The sequence below is a fragment of the Lagenorhynchus albirostris genome, chromosome 13, assembly GCF_949774975.1.
Source record: "Lagenorhynchus albirostris chromosome 13, mLagAlb1.1, whole genome shotgun sequence".
NCBI classification, from domain to species: domain Eukaryota; kingdom Metazoa; phylum Chordata; class Mammalia; order Artiodactyla; family Delphinidae; genus Lagenorhynchus; species Lagenorhynchus albirostris.
Genome location: NC_083107.1, coordinates 54248949 through 54262420, shown reverse-complemented (window position 1 = coordinate 54262420; position 13472 = coordinate 54248949). Strand labels below are relative to the sequence as shown.

At 41.2% G+C, this 13472-nt stretch overlaps 1 protein-coding gene across 1 annotated transcript in view; it reads left to right on the top strand.

Annotated features, from left to right (window-relative positions):
* The first annotated feature begins 12319 nt into the window (after positions 1-12319).
* The window catches only part of PLEKHH2 (pleckstrin homology, MyTH4 and FERM domain containing H2), a 110193-nt gene continuing 109040 nt past the window's right edge, over positions 12320-13472 (top strand). Inside the window, exon 1 of the mRNA XM_060169484.1 lies at positions 12320-12417. The gene's annotated coding sequence lies outside the window, so the exon portion shown is untranslated. The remainder of the gene's footprint in view (positions 12418-13472) is intronic.

Below are 13472 nucleotides of genomic sequence, written 5' to 3'. Positions count from 1 at the left end.
TCATAGAAAGTATTTTTATTTAAGAAATATATTTTACTTAAGTATAACTTGCATTAGAAGATAAACTCTCTTTTTATTGTCAGTTTTTTTTAAATTCTAAGTTTGTTAAACAAAAGAACTCATACAGGTTTTTTTTTTTTAATTAAGTAATTATTTATGGCTGCGTTGGGTCTTTGTTGCTGTGCACGGGCTTTCTCTAGTAGCCGTGAGCGGGGGCTACTCTTTGTTGCGGTGCGCGGGCTTATTGTGGTGGCTTCTCTTTGTTACGGAGCACAGGCTCTAGGCACACGGGCTGTAGTAGTTGTGGCATGCAGGCTCAATAGCTGTGGATTGCAGGCCACATGATCTTCCCAGACCATGATCTTCCCGGACCAGGGCTCGAACCTGTGTCCCCTGCATTGGCAGGTGGATTCTTAACCACTGCGCCACCACGGAAGTCCCCAGGTTTTTAATTAACTAAAATTTGGACAATTTTAGACAAACCTAATCATTCCTATTTTCCTTTCTTTTACTGAGGGATGGAGCAAATCTTTGTGCTACCTACGAGTCATTTTAGGGAACTGAAAGATAGCTCAGGCGTAAAAGGCATTTTAACAGTTCTATTATTCTGAATTTGAGGCCTGAATTTAGGAAAGGCAACATTGAGAGTGATTAAAGAGGCAGATTCATAAATATCTAAAGACAAAACAACTTGCAGCGAAGTTCTAAAAACATAGCAATAAACAACAATGGTTGATAGGAATTCAACTTTTTTTCAAAAGTAAAGACTCTTGAAAAATGATTTAAAACTGTGTCAAGAAGTACCAAAAGTTAGCAAAATAATTTTCTGATCTCCACTGATCTGTACATAAAATAACATTAATTTTATAGAAAAAAGATCCAAATTCTATTTTTACTCCCTATGTGTATTATTCATGTAACAATTTGCAGTAAAGGACTTATTTTTTCTTTTTAAGATTTTTTTTTAATGTGGACCATTGTTAAAGTCTTTATTGAATTTGTTACAATATTGCTTCTGCTTTTTTATGTTTTGGTTTTTATTTTGGTCCCAAGGCATGTGGGATCTTAGCTCCCCAACCAGGGATTGAACCTGCACCTCCTGCATTGGAAGGTGAAGTCTTAACCACTGGACCACCAGGGAAGTACCTAAAGGACTTATTGAGATGCATTAATATGTACTCAATCCCACATACTTAAACAGATATATAAATATTAAAATAGATCTTAATTTGAAGTCTTTATAGTTTTAAAATATAACTTAGTAGTAGAGTAGATAAAACAATTTATATAGCATAGTAAATTTGCCATCTGAACAAACTATAACTTTCTTAATAAAAAACAAAAAATCATATGTATTATCATTGTATATATATTTGTATTTAAAAATATTTTTGTATGTAGTGTAATTAAACAATTATATTAATTGCCATATTTAACCAAGGTAACCAACTTTACTTTCCTCAGACACAAAAGAAAACTAGAAAATTGAAAAACAAAATCTGTTTTTATCCTTTAGCATTTATTTCATATAATTCTAACAAATCTGAGGAGGCAAAAATAACTAAGTTGTGGGTGTGTGAGTAATATCATTTAAATGTATTTGCAAATTTTGTTTATCTATTGTCAATTTAAGTAATAAGGTAACTTAAAATTTTGTTTAGTGACCAATTTTTGTGTTTCTTTTTTTAGGAACTGTCTCTGCATCCAAAGATTTTTTATTAATTAACTTAGTCATTTGTCTAAGGTTTTAAAGTTAAAGATCTGGAAATCATAATTTAGCTAACACATTAAATCCTTATGATTTGTAACACTGTACAAACTTCATAAAACTAAACCCTTTGAACAGACATTGATCATCATTCCAATTAGCTGAATACGATTTTACATGTATAATTTTTTACTTAAAACAAGTTATGGAAACAGTGGCAATTTATTTAATTCATAAAACCAACGTGGGAAATTTAAGATATTTGAATCACAAGAAATGTGATTAAATGGTCTTAACTGACTTTATTTTTATAGGGTAAACTAATTTTTAAAGACTCAATCACAACAAAAATTCTTCTTTTAACTTAAAGTTGAAGGCTTTTCTTCCTATAGTATAGATGTTATGCAGGCTAATATGTAAATATACTCTTTAGTGTCAATAAAAAGAAACATGGTTTAATAACTTTTTTTTTCTTTTAGATCTTTTTGACCGCTTACCTGGACTATACTCCTAGAGTGGGCACATAACAACTGATGCGTCTTTTAAATTAATTCATCTTTAAAGTTTCCCAAGAGAAGGAAAAAGAGAGGAAAAGAAACAGAAAAAATGTGAGGGAGCTGTCATCAGATAAATACAAAAAACATTTTTTAAAAAAGCTAATTATGTTCCCTCAGTAAGGAGGGGAAGAAAGGTTAGATACAGAAAAATAAATGTGATGTATATACACATACAAGACAGTGATGTGCAGTTGGTTTTGACAGAACTTGATTCCTTGAAAATTTCTATCCAGCTATAAATGAGAACATCAGATATCATTAATCTGTAAGTTACAAAAAAAGGGGGGGATATTTCTTAAGCTAGACAAACTTTTAGACAAACAAGACAATCTTCTTAAGAAAGTTTCTTCTTTTTTTTTTGTTCTGAGGCACTTCTCAAATGAACAACCTTGTTCACGTCAAAAGTTCCCTTGATTGGCCACCACATTCCAAACTGTCCCTCGTGAAACTGTGCCAGTTAGAAAGTCAAGTGTACAAGTTTGTATATAAAGAGAAAACAGGAAGGCAGCAGGTGTTTAGTCTGGAAGAGGTGCAGTTTTATACCGAGAAAAGCCCCGAGAATGGAATGCTCCGTAAGGACGGTGCTTGGCTAACTGTCCCCGGAGCTTGGCCAAAGGCCAACTGTAGCTAATCCAGAGCTGAACAGAGTCTCCTGATTCACTGCAGGTGAAATTAAACACAGCAGTTCTCAGGGAAACAAAGACAAGACTGAGGAAGAAGTCCTGATAAGGTCTGTAAAGGTGACCCATGGAAAAGTTCATTTAAACTTTTTAAGCTGGTCTGTGGAGAACTTTGAACTCCTTAGCCCTCGAGGCTTGCTCAGGATGAACTTACAGATTTCTTCTCCCTACAAATATGAAACTGTTCTTTTAAAAAGCTAATTCTGTTCTCTCTGCGAGGGAAGAAAGTTTAGATCCTCTCCCTGTAGAGTTTTCCTTTTACAAACAACATTCAAAATGCTTGTCAAGCAGAAGCAGGTGTTGGCTAGAAAATAATTTTGCCAAAGAGCAACACAAAACTGGTTAGGTTTTTAAAAAAAATCTTAAGGGATCTTATTCCTATGAAAACAAAATAAACCCAACACTGAAGGGCTTCAGTGAAATACTGAAGCTCAATTTAGTATGTGCAGGTAGAGACACAGGGCTCTCAGATACACTCAGGATTACTGGGTTGAGGGTCCTTTGCGTGGTGCTGAGGGCTTCCTTGGTGGAACATCTACTTAAGTCAACTCCCTACAGCCAGAGACCACCAGGAACATACTTGTAGTTAAACAAGTTGGGTTTATTGCAGCTAAGATGGACACATACTATGGGGAACCATGATGTTTCAGCAAGTGGGTGTAAAGAGGTAAAAGTAAGTGGGTATAAAACAAATGAGGCAAAATATATAAGTAAAGTGATAATAGGTAAAGTCCATATGAGTTTTCTCTGTACAGTTTTTATTCCTGCAACTCTTCTTTATGTCTGGAATTATTTCTAAAGTAAAAACTTAAAGAAAATAATAAATCTACTTAGGCTTCAATCACGTGTGTGTATACATATATACTGAAAGCTAAATTTAACTAGATGTCAGCTAGGCCCTCTCAGTCTGTATCGATTTGACCCAGTCTCCTCTCCTTGCAGCCCAATCCCCCACTTCACCCAATTCCATAGCTGGGGAAGAATTAAGGCACACTGAAGATTTTTGTGATTTCTCTGGAGGCTGATATCCTTATGGTCACTTTGCCTCTGGGCTCCTGTTTTTCTGTTGTGTTTCTGTCCTACGTGTCAGATGTGAAATTTGGTCCCATCCTCTTACTTATGCAAAGCATTTATGAGCCTTGCAGGCATTGCAAAAGTTTTGAGTCTCCTGAGAGAAGCCACATCATGCATCATAGAGCAAATAACCTAAAATCACACAGTAGACTTCCTGTTCTTAAAAAGCCTTCGGCCACACCATCCCCTGGGATTTCTCATTGCCCCTTTACCCTATGCTGTGCCAGCTCTCTGCCATTGTGCCATCTGCCTTCTTCGTCCCTCTCTTTTCTTTTCTCTCTCAGGAGCAAAACCAAGTTCCTCTCATTTTCATATTACTACTTTCCTAGACCTGACACTTTTGCCTTTGTAGGCTCCTTCCTCAGGAAAAACACATTGAAAGTGATATTTTACCACTGTGTTGGTATGAAAATGAATGTATTAATACTGTGTGTTAAAACATTTCTTTGACCACAAAGTTCATTTTTTCTTTGGATTTTAAAGTTAAAATATTTTCATGGGGCTTGCCTGGTGGCGCAGTGGTTGGGAGTCCGCTTGCCGACGCAGGGGACTTGGGTTCGTTGCCCCCATCCGGGAGGATCCCACATGCCATGGAGCGGCTGGGCCCATGAGCCATGGCCGCTGAGCCTGCGCGTCCGGAGCCTGTGCTCCACAACGGGAGAGGCCACAACAGTGAGAGGCCCGCGTACCACACACACAAAAAAATAATAAATAAATATTTTCATGGGCCATTAAAGGTATTGTGGACACTGAGCACTGTGTCTATTTTGCCTCATGGATAAGTTGGCCTGAAGGAAACTAGAAAAAATAGATACTGTGTTAATGATACAAATTATAAATATTATGATATCACCAAAGTCTGATGTTGTGGTGCTCTTGATATGAAATTTATGAATGTGAATAGCAAATATATATTTTAATTTTCGGTGCTACCATACGTGTAGGTCATAGGGCAGAGACTGTCCATGCCCTACCCATATGCCTAAGTGCAAACAACAAAAGAAAAAACTGATAAACTGGACTCTGTCTAAATTAATTTTTTTTTCTTCAAAGGACATCTTCCAGAAAGTGAGACGACAACCCACAGAATTGGAGAAAATATTTGCAAATCCTATATCTGGTAAGGGACTTGTATCTAGAATATAAACCTTATGATTCAATAATAAAAAGACAAATAACTCAATTGAAAAATGGGCAAAAGACTTGAATAGATATTTCTCCAAAGGAGATATACAAATGACCAAAAAGCACATGAGAAGAGGTTCAACATCATTAGTCATTAGAGAAATGCAAATCAAAAAGGCAATGAGATACTACTTTAGCCATTAGGATGGCTATAATCAAAAAGATAAATAATAACAAGCGTTGGTGATGATATAGAGAGAGTGGGACCCTCAGTCACTGCTGGTGGGAATGTAAAATTGTGCAGTCACTTTGCAAAACAGTCTGGCAGTTCCTTAAAAGGTTAAACATAAAGTTACCATATGACCCAGCAACTCCAATGCCAAGAGTTGCTGCAATTCTTCCAATAGAATTGAATACCTAAGTCCACACTAAAACTTGTACACAAATGTTCATAGCAGCATTATTCCTAATAGCCAAAAAGTAGAAACAACCCAAGTGTCCATCACCAGGTGAATGGATAAACAAAAGGTAATGTATCCAACTCAATGGAATAGTATTTATCCATAAAAAGGAATGAATTGCTGATACATTCTATAACATAGGTAAATCTTAAAAACATTATGGTAAGTGAAAAAGGCCAGTCACAAAAGATAACATATTGTATTGTTCCATTTATATGAAATGCCCAGAATAGGCAAATCTATAGGAGCAGAGAGTGGATTAGTAGTTGCCTAGGTCTGGTGTGGAGGAGGGATTGGAAGGTGATGGCTAAAGTATATTGAGGCTCTTTTTGGATTGATGAAAATGTTCTAGAATTGATTATGGTGATGGTTACACAAATCTGTGAATATACCTGAAACCACTGAATTGTACACTTTCGATAGGTAAATTGTACAGTATGTGAATTGTATCTCAATAAAACTGTTATTAAAAAGTCTTCCAGGGACTTCCCTGGTGGTCCAGTGGTAAAGAGTCCGCCTTACAATGCAGAGGACGTGGGTTCCATCCCTGGTCAGGTAACTAAGATCCCACATGCCGCAGGGCAACTAAGTCCACGTGGCACAACTACTGAGCTCGTGCCTCAACTAGAGAACGCACGTGCTGCAAACTACAGAGCCCACACACTCTGGAACCCTCATGCCACAACTACAGAGCCCACATGCCCTGGAGCCTGCTCGCCACAACTAGAGAAGAGAAACCCACACGCCACAACTAGAGAGAAGCCCACGCACCGCAACGAAAGATCTTGCATGTCTCAATGAAGATCCCTTTTGCCACAACTAAGACCTGATGCAGCCAAAAATAAATTAAACAAATAAAAATTTTAAAAACAGGGCTTCCCTGGTGGCGCAGCGGTTGAGAGTCCGCCTGCCGATGCAGAGGACACGGGTTCGTGCCCCAGTCCGGGAAGATCCCACATGCCGCGGAGCGGCTGGGCCCATGAGCCATGGCCGCTGAGCCTGCGCGTCCGGAACCTGTGTTCCGCAACGGGAGAGGCCACAACAGTGAGAGGCCTGCGTACCGCAAAAAAAAAAAATTTTTTTAATAAAAATAAAAAAGTCTTCCAAAAGGTTATTATATTAGGGAAACATGAAAATATTGAAACAGTTATGTTGTTTTTTATACTAGTGAAAAATTGGAAATAAGCTAATTGTATAATAATAAGAGAATGGTTAAATAAATTGGGGTAAAATCTTATGGTAGAGTATTAACCAGTCCTTAAAAATGTTTTCAAATAACACATAATGACGAAGAAAATGCTCACAAAAGAATAGATATATGTATATGTACAACTGAATCACTTTGCCGTATACCTGAAACTAACACAACATTTAAAATCAACTATACTCCAATATAAAATAAGAATTTTAAAAAAGATAAAATGCTCACAAAATCTTAAGCGTAAAAGATTAAAAAGTATAAATTCAGCATAATCTTATAAGGGACTATCATTACGGGAAAAGTTTGATGATGAGAGAAAAAAGAAAAAGACTGATGATGGATGGTGGGTAATTTTAGTTTTCTTTTTTATATCTTTTTATATTTTCCAAAGAAAATTAATTTATGTTGCTTTTATAATCAGGAAACAGTATAAGACAAAAGTGACTATGGGGAACTTTTAAAAAAAAGTTTCTGTATTGATTTGCATAAGTAACAGGGTAACACAGCACTAAAGATCAAAGTCCCGGTCCACCATATGAATTCGGTTAAGTAAAGGAAAAGACTTATTGAAAACAAGAATGCAGGTAATTACTTTGATTCAATTGTTGGTTCAAAATGCTGTTGCCAAGCCATCTCACATTATTTCAGCTAGGCTCAAAGCGAACCCACCTCTTGAATTCAGTGAGACACTGCCTCTCTTCTGTTTCTACATATAGCCCTCTCTCATTTTTACACTTCCCTTGCTCCATCTGCCCACTCCTTCTCACCTCAACTCTTAGGATTTTCCTGCTATGTATCTGCTATCCTTCAAATAAATGCTCCATGCAAGCTTCCAATACCCATCAAACACATTAGGCTTGTACTTCATTCAGTGGCAATCAAATACCTGTTCAGTCACCCTGCCAGGTTTTCTGAAACATCCATACTATATTCCATAGGCAATGATTTTACAGTTATCCCAAGGCACATAATAATGTCCTTATAATGTGTCTTTAATTGTCATTGTCAGGGGATGTTGTGGTCAGTTTTGCTGTGTTTTCTGTTCCTTTACTTCTGGCTTAAGCTGTCCCTTTATACACTGTAAAAAGAGAGGGAAAAGTTTTAGTTATTAGCTGTAGTGAGGATCTGGACCAGAATAGCTGCCTCTACCTGGTAGGTAATGAGCCCAAATACAGTAAATCCTCTGTTCACATTTAATGTTTTTTTATATGGTTTGGGTCACTGTTTTCCTGTGTGACTCTCATGTGTGGTGTCTTTTTCTTTTTTTTTTTTAAACTTCATGGGTCCTGACCAAGTCATTGCTGACTATCCCCCTCAATCTGTTTCAATGGTCTGCTTCTCCTTTCACTTGCCTTAAAATAAGTGATCCGCAAAGCTCTGCCCTAGCTCTTTTCTTTTTCCTCTGTGCATGCTTGTTCTCTCTGTGGCCTTACCAGTGCCCATTAAACTCTCACCTCCACCAGTCTTGGCCTTGGCCTGGCCTCACCTACAACCTGCTGCCCACACCAGTCTGTGATAGAGGGGGCCCAGCTCACCTGGTGAGGCTGCCTTCATTCAGCCCCAAAGGACTGAACAGGCTGTTATGCCCTGGGCACTGGGGACACACCAGACAGGTCATCTTCCTGTCCACCCCTCTAGGAGGGCCAGGTTGTTTGTCTGTCTCCCTGGTTCTAGGGACACTTTGGTGTCCAGAGTTTTCTGGTCTCCTGAGTTGCAGGTAAACAGCTTGGGGTGCCTGGGCCTATACCCCACTTTGTACTCTAGTCAGCCAGTAAGAGCTTGATCCTACAAGCCCTAATTCTTTTTCCCAATCTTCTTCTCCTTGTCTTTGTTATATTTCCCCAAGTGCGGGGACATGTACTTTCTGAACTGGGGTTTCCAATATCTCTGTTCCAGAAGCCATATGCTCATTCTAGTGGGGCCAGTGTCTCCTTTCCCCTTGTTTCTTTTTGGATTTTATGTGCAGTTGGATTAAAGAGCCAGACTCTTCTTTCCTAGTATTTACCCAGCTCCCTTATCCCTGCTTCCTTCAACCTCTCTGCTCCTGTTCCCAGTATGCCAAGTGGCTATATGGTCAGCAATCATTCTGCAATTTACAAAAATCTCCCTCTGTGCAGATTACCTTGAAATGTATACTCAAACCCAAGCCTTTGTCCTCAACTCAGTCTGACTAATTTCCTGCTGGCTCTCTCCTCCTGGATATTTCAAAGGCACTTCAGGTTGCACTCAGCTCATCCAAGCCAGATCTCATTCTTCTTCCACTAAACTAATTCCTTCTTCTCCTTGCTTCTCTACTTTGGTTAGTGGGACCATCATTTCCCAGTTACTCAGAGCCTCACGTCCCTATGCTCTAATCAGATTTCAGAACTTGAAGATTCAATTTCTTGAAAGAAATTGAGGTGCAGTAGAGATGACTGTGAAGCCAGAATTCCCAGTCCTGCTACTTAATGTCTGTACAACCTTGTGACAGTTATTTTAACTGTGTACCTCGATTGCCCCTTCTGTCAGATGGGAATAACAATTGTACCTATATCGTAGGACTCTCCTTAGATTGTATATGCTAAAGCACTTGGAACAGCTCCCTATGCATTGTAAGTGCCACATGTTTGTTTACTATTTTTATCTGTTCTACCCAGAATCTAATTCCCACCATGGCCTGCATTTCAATCTCACCATGAGCACCCTACTTCAGATGTTCATTGAACTGTTCTCTTAGCCTCCTAATTGTTCCTCCCTCTAGCTATTCTCTCCAGCACACTAGATAGAGCTTCCTAAAGCACAGCTTTTGTCCCCCATTGCTTTTTTCCATCACCACCACTCCCCAGCTGCCACCATTTCTCACCGGGCTAACTGAAATACGTTGAATCCACTCTTGCTCTTTTCTAATCCACTCTCCGTAACTTGCCACATCTGATCTTATCACGTCCCTGTTTAAAAAACTTGAGTGGATTCTTAGGGCTCTTGGAATAATGTCGTCACAGCCTTGCTACTCAAAGCACGTCCCTGGGACTTATGAGAAATGCAGACTCTTGGTCCCCAGCCCAGGCTTATTGAGTCTGAACATGCGTTTTAACAAGATCCCCACTGAAGTTTGAGAAGCCCTGTTTCTTCAAGGGCCCACACGGTCTGACCCCCTTTCTTCTGCAGCCTCGTCCTGCTCTACTTGTCCCCTTGCTCCATATGCCTCACTGTGCCTCTGCCTCACTGGCCTTCATTCAGTCTTTTCAATGTCTCAGGCTCCTCCTCATTGCAGGGCCTGGCACCTGTGGCTCCCATGACTTGGGATGCTCTTCTCATTATCTCTTTGCTCTTGCCTGGCTTCACACCTGAGCTCAACTGTCAACTAAGATAAATACTACCTTAAGGTAAATACAACTAAGGTAAATACTATGCGACAAAGGTATATAGTGCCATGAACATTCATGAGGGCTGGTCAGAGATATTTTCCAACTGCCCCTACTTAATATGAAAACATAAAATTCAGCATGTATTTTTTAAAGAGCAGCTCTATTGAGATATAATTCACATAACATACAATTCACTCATTTAAACTGTACCCGTCGATAGTCTCTAGTATATTCACAGAGTTGCACAATCATCACCACAAACTTTAGAATGTTTTCATTTCCCCCAAAGAAACCCCTCTCTCCTTGGCCATCACTCCTATCCTCCCCAGCCCCTCATAACCACTAATCTACTTTCTGTCTCTATAAATTTGCCTATTCTGCACATTTCATGTAAATGGGATTCCACAAAACGTGGTCTTTTATGACTGGTTTCTTTCACTTGGCATAATGTTTTCAAGGTTTATCCATGTTGTAGCATTTAAAGGTACTTTTCTTTTTATTGCTAAATAATATTCCACTGTTCATGTATTTTTCTTAGCACAACCAGAAACAGGATACCGTTCCACTGTGTTCTCCAGAGCCAAATTCAGTTTGTCATGTTTCTAGAAAAAGGTGACAGTAAGCAAATGTTGGCAGAGCCTTACAAGAGTGGCAGCCATGTTTAGAAAGCTTCTTTCCATGAGTGACTTTATTCACTCAGCTCTCTTAGTCTATTTAGTATTCTGACTCACAAACGGAAGTGATTCTATTTTGGCATTCTTTCTCTTTCTCCTGAACTAAGCTCTTTGGTCTCTACTGACTTGCTGTGTTAAATTTTGCAAGTTATTTAAACTTTGTTTATTTAACTCCTGTGTGCTCTATAAAATAAGCCCAGTCCAGCCTGCTTGTTTGCCAAAGCTGTTTGGAGACAGATTTTCATATGCTATGCATCATCAGCTCCCACAGAAGGCAAAAGGAATTTGATGTGTGGGGGTAGTCTGGGATCCAGTCCAAAACTAGTGCTCATCTGGAAGAAACATGGAAGCCTGATACTCACTTGCTGGCCTTTTAGTCTTATTCGTTTATTGCCTTCCCTCTGTGGAACTTTGTAAATCTTTATCTGCTTTGTGCTTTTTCTATATAAGGTGAGATAAGCTTAAGGGTAAAGAAAAAAAGATTGTACTGAAAAAAGCCTCCTGCACTTTCTATTGGCCAACTGTGAACCAATGGGAGTAATTTGTCTGACCTAGCTTTGTGACCTGGGGAAGGATTACCCATAACATTCAGAATTCTCTCTCTCTCTTTTTTTTTTAACCCTGGGATTGGCCTCTCCAGACCCCATCTTGGGATGTAAAATCCAATTATGTTAAAATTATCACTTACTTACTCATGCAATGCGCTGTGCTAGGTGCTGAGGAGGATACGAAAAGAAAGAAAACAAATCCCTGGTTTCAAAGAGCTCACAGTCTAATGGGGAGATAAGGAATGGTACACAAGGCAGAATGAGCTAAGTGCCAAGGGGAGAAAAAAACGTAAATGCTCAGGGAGCAGAAACAAGAGAAGGGATTACTGCTAGGTGGGGCGACAAGTATGGTTACAAGCAGAAGATGATTTGAGCTGTGTCTTAGAGGATAGTTAGAACTTTTAAAGGTGGGCATAGGAAATAGTAGGTAAATGTTCCAAATGGACTTCCCTGGGGTGGGGAAGTGCACAGCAACAGTCTCAGGTGTGTGACGGGCAGCTGTAAATAATAAACCTGACAAAAGTAGGTTGGAAGCTATGAATGCTACACTAAGGGATCTGTTCTTGGTAACTTAAGCAAAAGGAAGCCAATGAAGGTCTTTGTCAGGGTGTACATCAAAACCGCACTTAAGGACAGTTAACCTGGCGAGAGGTTGAAGGATAGACTGGTAAGAGGAGACACTTCAGGCTGGGAGACCAAACAGGAGGATGCCGAGTCGAGGCAGAGGGAATGGAAGGGAGGTGAGCGCTACAACAGGCTCTGAGCTCTAAGTGTGCCAAAGGCCAGGGATAGAGACTCCTGGACAGAACTCCCTCCTGGGATAGGGACTAGGAGTAGTCAACACCCACACCCCCAGGTGACGTCAGGAGGTCGACTGAGGTCTCTGATTGGCTACAACGGCCGCCAGTCCGGGGAGGAGGCGGTACCCTGTCCCCCGCCCGCTCCGGGCTTGGTGTGAAGCGGGCGCAGGCTGAGAGCCCCAGGAAACCCGCACCAGACGCACCCAGGACAAAGGGCGCTGCCCCCGGGGGCCAGCGCAGAGGTAGGCAGATGAGACTGGCCGGGAGCCGAAGGGCGACCCCAGAGACTCCGGTGCCCGGGGATCCCGGCCCCCTCTAGAGCGCGCCGTCCCGGGTGGGCGCGTCGCGCGGAGGATGGGGGCGGCGGGCTGATCCGGAGGGCCGGGACCCGGGGATGGAACGGGCTGGCACCGGACTCAACTCCGCGCCTCCCGCCGCAGCCTCCGCACTCCACGTCGCTCCCCTTGCTGCTAGCAGGACTGGGGTCTCGTCTGGGAGCGGTGGCCGGCGGCTCCTAGCCCACTGGTCTCCCGTGACATTTTGTTTGAAAAGTCGGGGCCCGGGTTTGTGGCGCGGCGCGGGCAGTCAGGGGGGCACACGAGGCTGCTGCGCGTCCCCGCGCTGAGTGGCCCACGCAGTTAGGGATGCTGCGGCTCGGCCTCCGCTTCTTGGGAGCCCCACTGTGATCTCGGGGGCGAAACTTCTCAAAACTTTAAAGAACCATTTTCTACACCTTGAGTTGCCAGAATGTCAAAGTGCCCTTAGGTGACCTACCATGAAACTGCGCTGTCCCTCAAGTTATTCGGCCACTTTTTAAAAGATGGAACATTTCAGCCAAAATTTTTGACGTGCGAAACGCAGTGGAAAGAGAGGTTGAAACAATAACGCTGGAAAAGTCCTAGTGCTGTGCTACCTGCAGGTCACTGCTTTCTTTGTGAAAATGCCAGTCGCAAGCCTCGACCACACAGCTGTGTGTGTCCCTGAGGAGCTATGGAGTGAGGAGCACGAGTTCTAAGCAGTGCTACTGAAGGGGAGGCTTTGCCCAAGTGGTGCTGGGTGGTGGTCGGGAGGTTGCTTAAACAAGGCAAGCCTCAGTGTGGTCAAGAAAGACATCTTCTCTGCTTTAGAAACACACACACCTCTCTCTCTCTCTGTCTGTCTCTCTGCCTCTGTCTCTGTCTCTGTCTCTGTCTCTGTCTCTCACCGGGCCAAGTTAAGCTGTTCCTTAAGAGGGGAGAATTAAAGAGTATGAGTGGCTACCTTGGGCTTCATCAGGGGAAGCCTAAGTAGATGAACT